Below are 7,555 nucleotides of genomic sequence, written 5' to 3' on the forward strand. Positions count from 1 at the left end.
GGAAGGTAGGTCTGCAGTCTGTTGGCCAGAAATTTTGTTACTATGTAGTTTAGCATCTAAATCAGAGGTCTCAAACTCAAACCCTTTTTGAGGGCCACATTTTGGATTTGTAGGTACTTGGAGGGCCTCCAGAAAAATAATTAATGTCTTATTAAATAAATGACAATTTTGCATGAGGTAAAACTCTTTATAGTTTATAAATCCTTTTGGCTAAGTCTTAATAATAAGATTGTAATTTATAGCTAAAGAGACATGTGATCAAGAAACTGTTTTATTTTACTTTTGTGATTATGATAAACATACTGAGCACCTCAAAATAGTACCTGGCAGGCCGTGAGTTTGAGATCACTGATCTAAACTAAGGAGTGAAATAGGCCTAAATGAACTACAAAGTCTTGCCCTTGCCTTGTTTAGGCAATTCTACAGTCCCTGATCTTAGCATATCCTCTGGCAACCCCTCCCCTTTTAATGCAGCATTAAACTAAGCTTTCTGTAAAATCCTTCTGAACTTTCCTCTTTCAGCCACAGCCAGGCTTAGACTCAGCGCGCTTATGTGTGCCACCTTTACCTGCCAACCCGGACCCTCTCTCTACATCCTAGAGCCTCTGGTAGACTTCGTGCCATTCCGAGGCACTCGGGTCTCAGGGTGGCCTTCCACAACCCCCAGACTCCCACAATTTCCCAGTTATGACTACAGCAGCCAAGCCAACGTTTGAACCTGCAAGAGGAGAGGAGGGAAAGAAGGTGATTTGAATCAGCTTTCAAAACAGTATTCCAGCAGAGACCTCCCATCCCACACCAAAATTAAATACAGATAGATCACACAGGATGCTCCTGAGGAAGTGCACAGCCAGGATTTCAGGAGAGAGCAACTTGTTGTAAGGGAAGAGAGCAAGCCAATTGTTGTAAGGGAAAAAATCCGAGACCGACCAACTTGAGAGCACATAATGTCATCCTCTATGTCTAAAAAACCTCACTTAAACGGATCCCAGCAGCCAACCTTGATGCAGATGATCCACTCACAGACGAAGATGATGAGTCTGAGGAGGACAGTGACAATGACACCGCAACACTCCTTGCTGAGGTGGAAAAGATCAAGAAAGAACGTGCTGAAGAGCAGGCTCGCAAGGAACAGGAGCATAAGGCTGAAGAAGAGAGGATTCGAATGGAAAATATTCTGAGTGGTAACCCCATGCTGAATCTAACCAGTCCAGTAGTCTTCAAAGTGAAGCGAAGATGGGATGATGACATTGTGTTCAAGAATTGTGCTAGGGGGTAGTTGAACTAAAGAAGGATGAGAGGTTTGTAAATGATACTCTATGATCCACAGGAGGAGGAAAAACAGAACGAAACTCAGGGGCTGACAGCCCATGAGGGGTCGGCAGGAGTAACAAACCATGAGAAAAACCAGCAAGGAAAGTAAACAACCGGGACTTAAATTGCTTATACACAAATGCAAGGAGTCTAAGAGCCAAAATGGGAGAGCTAGAAGTCATAGCCAACAAAGAGGACCTAGACATAATTAGAGTCACAGAAACATGGTGGTCTGAGGATGTGGTCCTACCAGGGTACAAACTCTATAGGAGAGACAGGACGTGCAAGAAGGGTGGAGGAATAGTGTTATATATAAAGGACTCCATTCACTCGACCAAGATGGAAACAGCAGTAAGGGCGGACAGTTTGGAATCACTATGGCTTAAGTTACCAGGAAGAAATGGAGCTGACATAAAATTGGGACTGTACTATCGCCCACCTGGACAACCAGAAGCAAACGACCAAGACCTGGAAGCAGAATTGAGGCAGGAATGCAAAAGCAGAAGTGTGGTAGTGATGGGGGATTTCAACCACCCAGGGATAGACTGGAGTATTGGACACTCCAACTGCGCGAGGGAAACAAAATTCCTGGAGGCTGTGAGGGACTGTTTCATGGAACCAACGTGAGGAAATGCCACTCTTGACCTACTCCTCAACGGGCTAGGGGGACCCGCAAAGGAGGTGGTAGTAATAGGGCCACTAGGCAACAGCAATCACAACATGATCCAGTGCAAATTAGAAGTAGGAACATCAAAGGTGAAGAGAACCACAACGACAGCGCTCAATTTCAGAAAAGGGAACTACGATGCTATGAGGAAAATGGTGGGAAAGAAACTCAGAAGCAGCTCAGGGAAGATGGAGACCATAGAGAAAGCTTTGTCCCTACTCAAGGACACGGTGCACAAAGCACAAAACCTGTACATCCCCAGGTTTAGGAAAGGGTGCAAAATGAATCAAACAAAAAACCCGATGTGGATAACAAATGCAGTGAAGAAGGCGATAGGTGACAAGAAAATATTGTTCAGAAAATGGAAAAAGGACCAAACTGAGGACAACCAGAAGGAACACAAAAAACACCAAAAGGAATGTCACCAAGTGGTTCGGAAAGTAAAAAGAGAATATGAAGAGAGGCTGGCTGGGGAAGCAAGAAACTTCAAACCGTTCTTCAGGTACGTGAAGGGGAAACAACCGGCGAGGGAGGAAGTGGGACCGTTGGATGATGGAGACAGAAAGGGAGTGGTAAAGGAGGAAAAAGAGGTAGCTGACAGGTTAAACAAGTTCTTCGCGTCGGTCTTCACGAGCGAGGACACATCCAATGTTCCAGAACCTGAGGAGATCATAAGTGGGGATCAAGATGAAAAGCTTGAGCAAATAGAGGTAAGCTAAGAGGATGTCCTCCGACAGATAGATAGATTGAAGAGCGACAAATCACCAGGCCCGGACGGAATTCACCCAAGGGTACTAAAAGAACTGAGAAACGAAATAGCGGAAACACTCCAGCAAATATGTAACCTATCCTTAAAAATTAGGGAGATCCCAGAGGACTGGAAAATAGCAAATGTCACGCCTATCTTTAAGAAAGGATCGAGGGGTGACCCGGGAAACTACAGGCCGGTGAGCTTGACTTTGGTTCCGGGTAAGATGATGGAAGCACTGGTTAAGGACAGCATCTGCGAGCACATAGAAAAAAATGGACAGCTGAGGGCGAGCCAGCACGGCTTCTGCAAGGAAAGGTCATGCCTCACGAACTTACTGCACTTCTTTGAAGGGATAAACAGCCAGATGGACAAAGGGGAATCCATAGACATCATTTACCTTGACTTCCAAAAAGCCTTTGACAACAGCTACGAACGGCTGCTTAAGAAGCTGTGGAACCACGGGGTGAAAGGGGATGTCTACCGATGGATTAAACACTGGTTGGCAGGCAGGAAACAGAGGGTTGGAGTAAAGGGCCAATACTCAGACTGGCAATGGGTCACGAGCGGAGTTCCGCAGGGGTCGGTGCTGGGACCGCTCCTGTTCAATATATTTATAGATGACCTGGAGACGGGGACGAAATGTGAGGTTATTAAATTTGCAGATGACACCAAACTCTGCAGCAGGGTTAGAACCATGGAAGACTGTGAAGACCTGCAAAGGGACCTAACGAGACTGGAAGAGTGGGCAAAAAAGTGGCAAATGAGCTTTAATATAGAAAAATGCAAGGTCATGCATGTAGGGAAAAAGAACCCGATGTTCAGCTACAAATGGGGGGGTAAGTAACCTTGAAAGAGATCTGGGTGTGTTGGTTGATACAACAATGAAAGCATCGGCACAATGTGCGACAGCCTCAAAGAAAGCAAACAGAATGTTGAGTATCATCAAAAAGGGTATCACGACCAGGACAAAGGAAGTCATCATGCCGCTGTATCGTGCAATGGTGCGCCCGCATCTGGAGTACTGCGTCTAGTACTGGTCGCCGTACCTCAAAAAGGACATGGCGATACTTGAGGGAGTCCAGAGAAGAGCGACTAAATTGGTAAGAGGTATGGAAAACTTTTCATACCCTGACAGGTTGGAAAAGCTGGGGCTATTCTCCCTGGAAAAGCGGAGACTTAGAGGAGACATAATAGAAACCTTCAAAATCCTGAAAGGCATAGAGAAGGTAGACAGGGACAGATTCTTCAGACTTTGGGGAACCACAAGTACAAGGGAGCATTCGGAGAAATTGAAAGGGGATAGGTTTAGAACAAATGCTAGGAAGTTCTTCTTTACTCAGAGGGTGGTGGACACATGGAACGCGCTCCCGGAGGTTGTGATAGGGCAGAGCACGCTACGGGGGTTCAAGGAAGATTTAGATAAATTCCTGAAGGATAAGGGGATTGAGAGGTACAGATAGAAGTAGAGATAGGTTATATGAAAAGTCAGGGACCACCTAACAGGTCATGGACCTAATGGGCCACCGCGGATGCGGACTGCTGGGCACGATGGACCTCTGGTCTGACCCAGCGGAGGCAACTTCTTATGTTCTTATCTGAATTCCACAAGAAGTTCATGGAAAAATATATCAAATAGGACAGTTGTATTTGCTTTTGCAGTGAATAATAAAGAATTGCTCAGACTTTTTCTTTATGAAATAAATACTTTAATGCAAAAAAAAAAAAAAAAAACCTTCTGTGCACCCATCCATCCCAGGGACCTTACCTTTGTTCAAGATTTGTATCACTTCATCTTCCTTCTTGGCATATGCCTCTATCCAAAATTGTCACTTAAGACTGTGCTGATAGGGCCAAATTCTGTATACGGCACCTAAAGGAGAGTAGCGGTTTGTGGTATAAACGCCACTGAAAACAACCATTGAGGATTCAATAGAGCACAGCTGCACTTCAGAGCAAGCTAAGTTTTTTTTTGTTGTTTGTTTTTGCTGTTGTGTCGATTATATTGAGGAACTGCCTGCATTGTGCTGTTTTGATTTTCACAGTCTTCAGGATTTTTGTATTTGAAAGTTTGTATATTTACACCGTATACAGTATATTGAAGAACCAGGAAGATATATTATAGAAGTTAGTTTAGGAGGAGTTTTTTGGGTCATGAAGCTCATCTGAGGACAATTTTTCTCTAAACATTTGGATTGTTAGTGAGGGTTTGAAGCTTTTGTGGTACTCCTTCCCTTCATACATGGAATTTCTATCCTTATGGATTCCACACTGTTATCTGTGTTGTACAGAATGTTTATTTTGTTTGATTCAATTCCCTCTTTAACATATAGTGCAACCCCCCTGCAATTTGATCTACTCTATCATTGTAATATAATTTGTGCCTAGGTAACACAGTGTCCCATTGACTGTCCTTCTTCTATCAGGTCTCTGAGATGCCTATTATAACTACCTGATCTTTCAGTGTTATATACTCTAACTCTCCTATTTTATTTTTTTAGACTTCTAGCATTTGTATACAGACACTTCAAATTGTGTTTTTTCCTTGTATCTACAATCTGCTGAGAAGATGACAGGGATAACGACATCTTTACTCTGCTTCCCTCTTAGGCACTCATAGCTTTTTTTCACCATTTTTGAAACCTCTTTATTGGATTCCCTAAATATTCTGACTCAACAGTATCCTTCAAGGATACTCCACACCGAACCATCTGCTCCCGGGCGACTATCGGCTTTCCCTCGCCATCTTAGTTTATAAGCTGCTCTATCTCCTTTTTTAAAAGTAAGCACCAGCAGCTTGGTTCCATCCCGGTTAAGGTGGAATCTATACTTTCAGAGTAGGCTCCCCTTTCCCAGAAGGTAACCCAGTTCCTAACAAATCTAAATCCCTCATCCCTGCATCATCGTCTCAGTCACACATTGAGACTTTGGAGCTCTGCCTGCCTCTTGGATCCTGTGTATGGAACTGGAAGCATTTCTGAAAATGCTACCCTGGAGGTTCTGGTTTTCAGGTTTCTACCTGAGAGTCTAAACTTGGCTTCCAGAACCTCTTGCCCATATTTTCCTATGCCATTGGTACCGACATGTAGTAAGACAGCTGGCTCCTCCCTAGCACTATCTAAAATCCTATCTAAGTGACAAGTGAGGTTCGCCACCATCGCATCCGGCAGACAAGTGACCAGGTGATCCTTACTCCCACCAGCCACCCAGCTAGCTACACGATCGAATTACCAACTACAACAGCTGTCCTAACCCTTCCCTCCTGAGCAGAAGCCCCTGGAGACACATCCTTGGTGCAAGAGGATATTGCATTCCCTGGTGGGCAGGTCCTGGCTACAGGATTATTTCCTACTTCACCAGGGTGATGCTCTCCTTTGTACTTGCTCAGTTTAATGTGAGCAAATGCAAAGTGATACCTGTGGGAAAGAGGAACCCAAATTATAGCTTCATAATTCAGGGTTCCACATTCGCATCGCTGTTAGGAAAATGATCTAGGTGTCATCATTGAGGATATCTTGAAACCCCCGGTTCAATGTGTGGCAGTGACTAAGAAAGCAAATAGAATGTTAGGAATTATCAGGAATAGAATGGAAAATAAAGATGAAAATGTTTTAATGCCCTATGATACGACTGCACCTCGAATACTATGTGCAACTCTGGTCGCCTTATCTAAAAAAAGATGTAGCGGAATTAGAAAAGTTACAGAGATGGGTGACAAAAATTATAAAAGGGATGGAACGACTTCCCTATGAGGAAAGGCCAAAGTGACTCTTCAGCTTGGAGAAGAGATGGCTCAAGTGTGATATGATAGCATAACATAACATAAAAGTTTATTTATATACCACAATACCATAAAGTTCTATGCAGTTAACGAAACAAGAAAAACTGAACAATCTCAGTGATAAACAAAGCATTAAACTTGTAGAAATGTAACAAATAAATAAGTTTTTAATAATTTTTCTAAAAGGCTGATAGGAAGAGGAGGAGAAAACTATCAAGCGACTAACCCCTCCCTTTTTACGAAGCCGCGTTAGGCTTTTTTATTGCTGACCACGGCGGTATTAGCTCTGATGCTCATAGGAATTCTATGAGCGTCTGAGCTAATACTGGTCAGCGATAAAAAAGCCTAAGAGGGCTTTGTAAAAGGGGGCCAAAAATCCTTATCCCAGGTTGAAGCCTAGAATTACAATAACCATTGGAAATGTCTTTTATGTGAACAACCTTTAGCAGATGGAAAAAACAAACAGGACAGTTTTACGCTGTGAACATCATGAATTAGCAAATTTCAAATGATCCATTAACTAGGTGCAAGACCATGTAACACCTTATAACATATACAGCCAATTTTGAGTATAACTCTTGCCTCAACAGGAAGTCAATGTCATTTTGGAAAATAGAGTTTAATATGGTCTGTCTTTTTAAGATTGAAAATCAATCGAATGGCAGTATTCTAAATAATACGTAATCTATGAAGATTTTTTTGATTACCTGCAAGATGAATTATATTACAGTAATTCAAAATGCTCAAGACTAAAGATTATGATTAGGACGTCCAAGTGCAAATTTAGAATGCTTTTTGAATGTTTATATATTTTGATTACGAGCCTCACAGATGGTACATGGAGCAAGGAGACCAATTTTTAGGAAGGCTATAGCTAAGAAAGACAGAAACTCGCCTCAGCTTGTGTGGTGTTCAGGGGAGGTAATTCTAGTGGAATTAAGAAGCTGGTACACGAATACAGGAGATATCCAGAGTCATAAGTAAAGCCATGAGCCAAAAGTGAAGTGAGAAATCCAGTTGATAAATGCTATGTATAGGGAGGGGC

The 7,555-nt window shown here is 42.9% G+C and overlaps 1 pseudogene; it reads left to right on the forward strand.

The window, feature by feature from the left end:
* The first annotated feature begins 687 nt into the window (after positions 1-687).
* Positions 688-4,368, forward strand: LOC117356338 (annotated as a pseudogene).
* The last annotated feature ends 3,187 nt before the right edge of the window (positions 4,369-7,555 follow it).

The sequence above is a fragment of the Geotrypetes seraphini genome, chromosome 3 (assembly GCF_902459505.1).
Source record: "Geotrypetes seraphini chromosome 3, aGeoSer1.1, whole genome shotgun sequence".
In the NCBI taxonomy this organism is placed as follows: domain Eukaryota; kingdom Metazoa; phylum Chordata; class Amphibia; order Gymnophiona; family Dermophiidae; genus Geotrypetes; species Geotrypetes seraphini.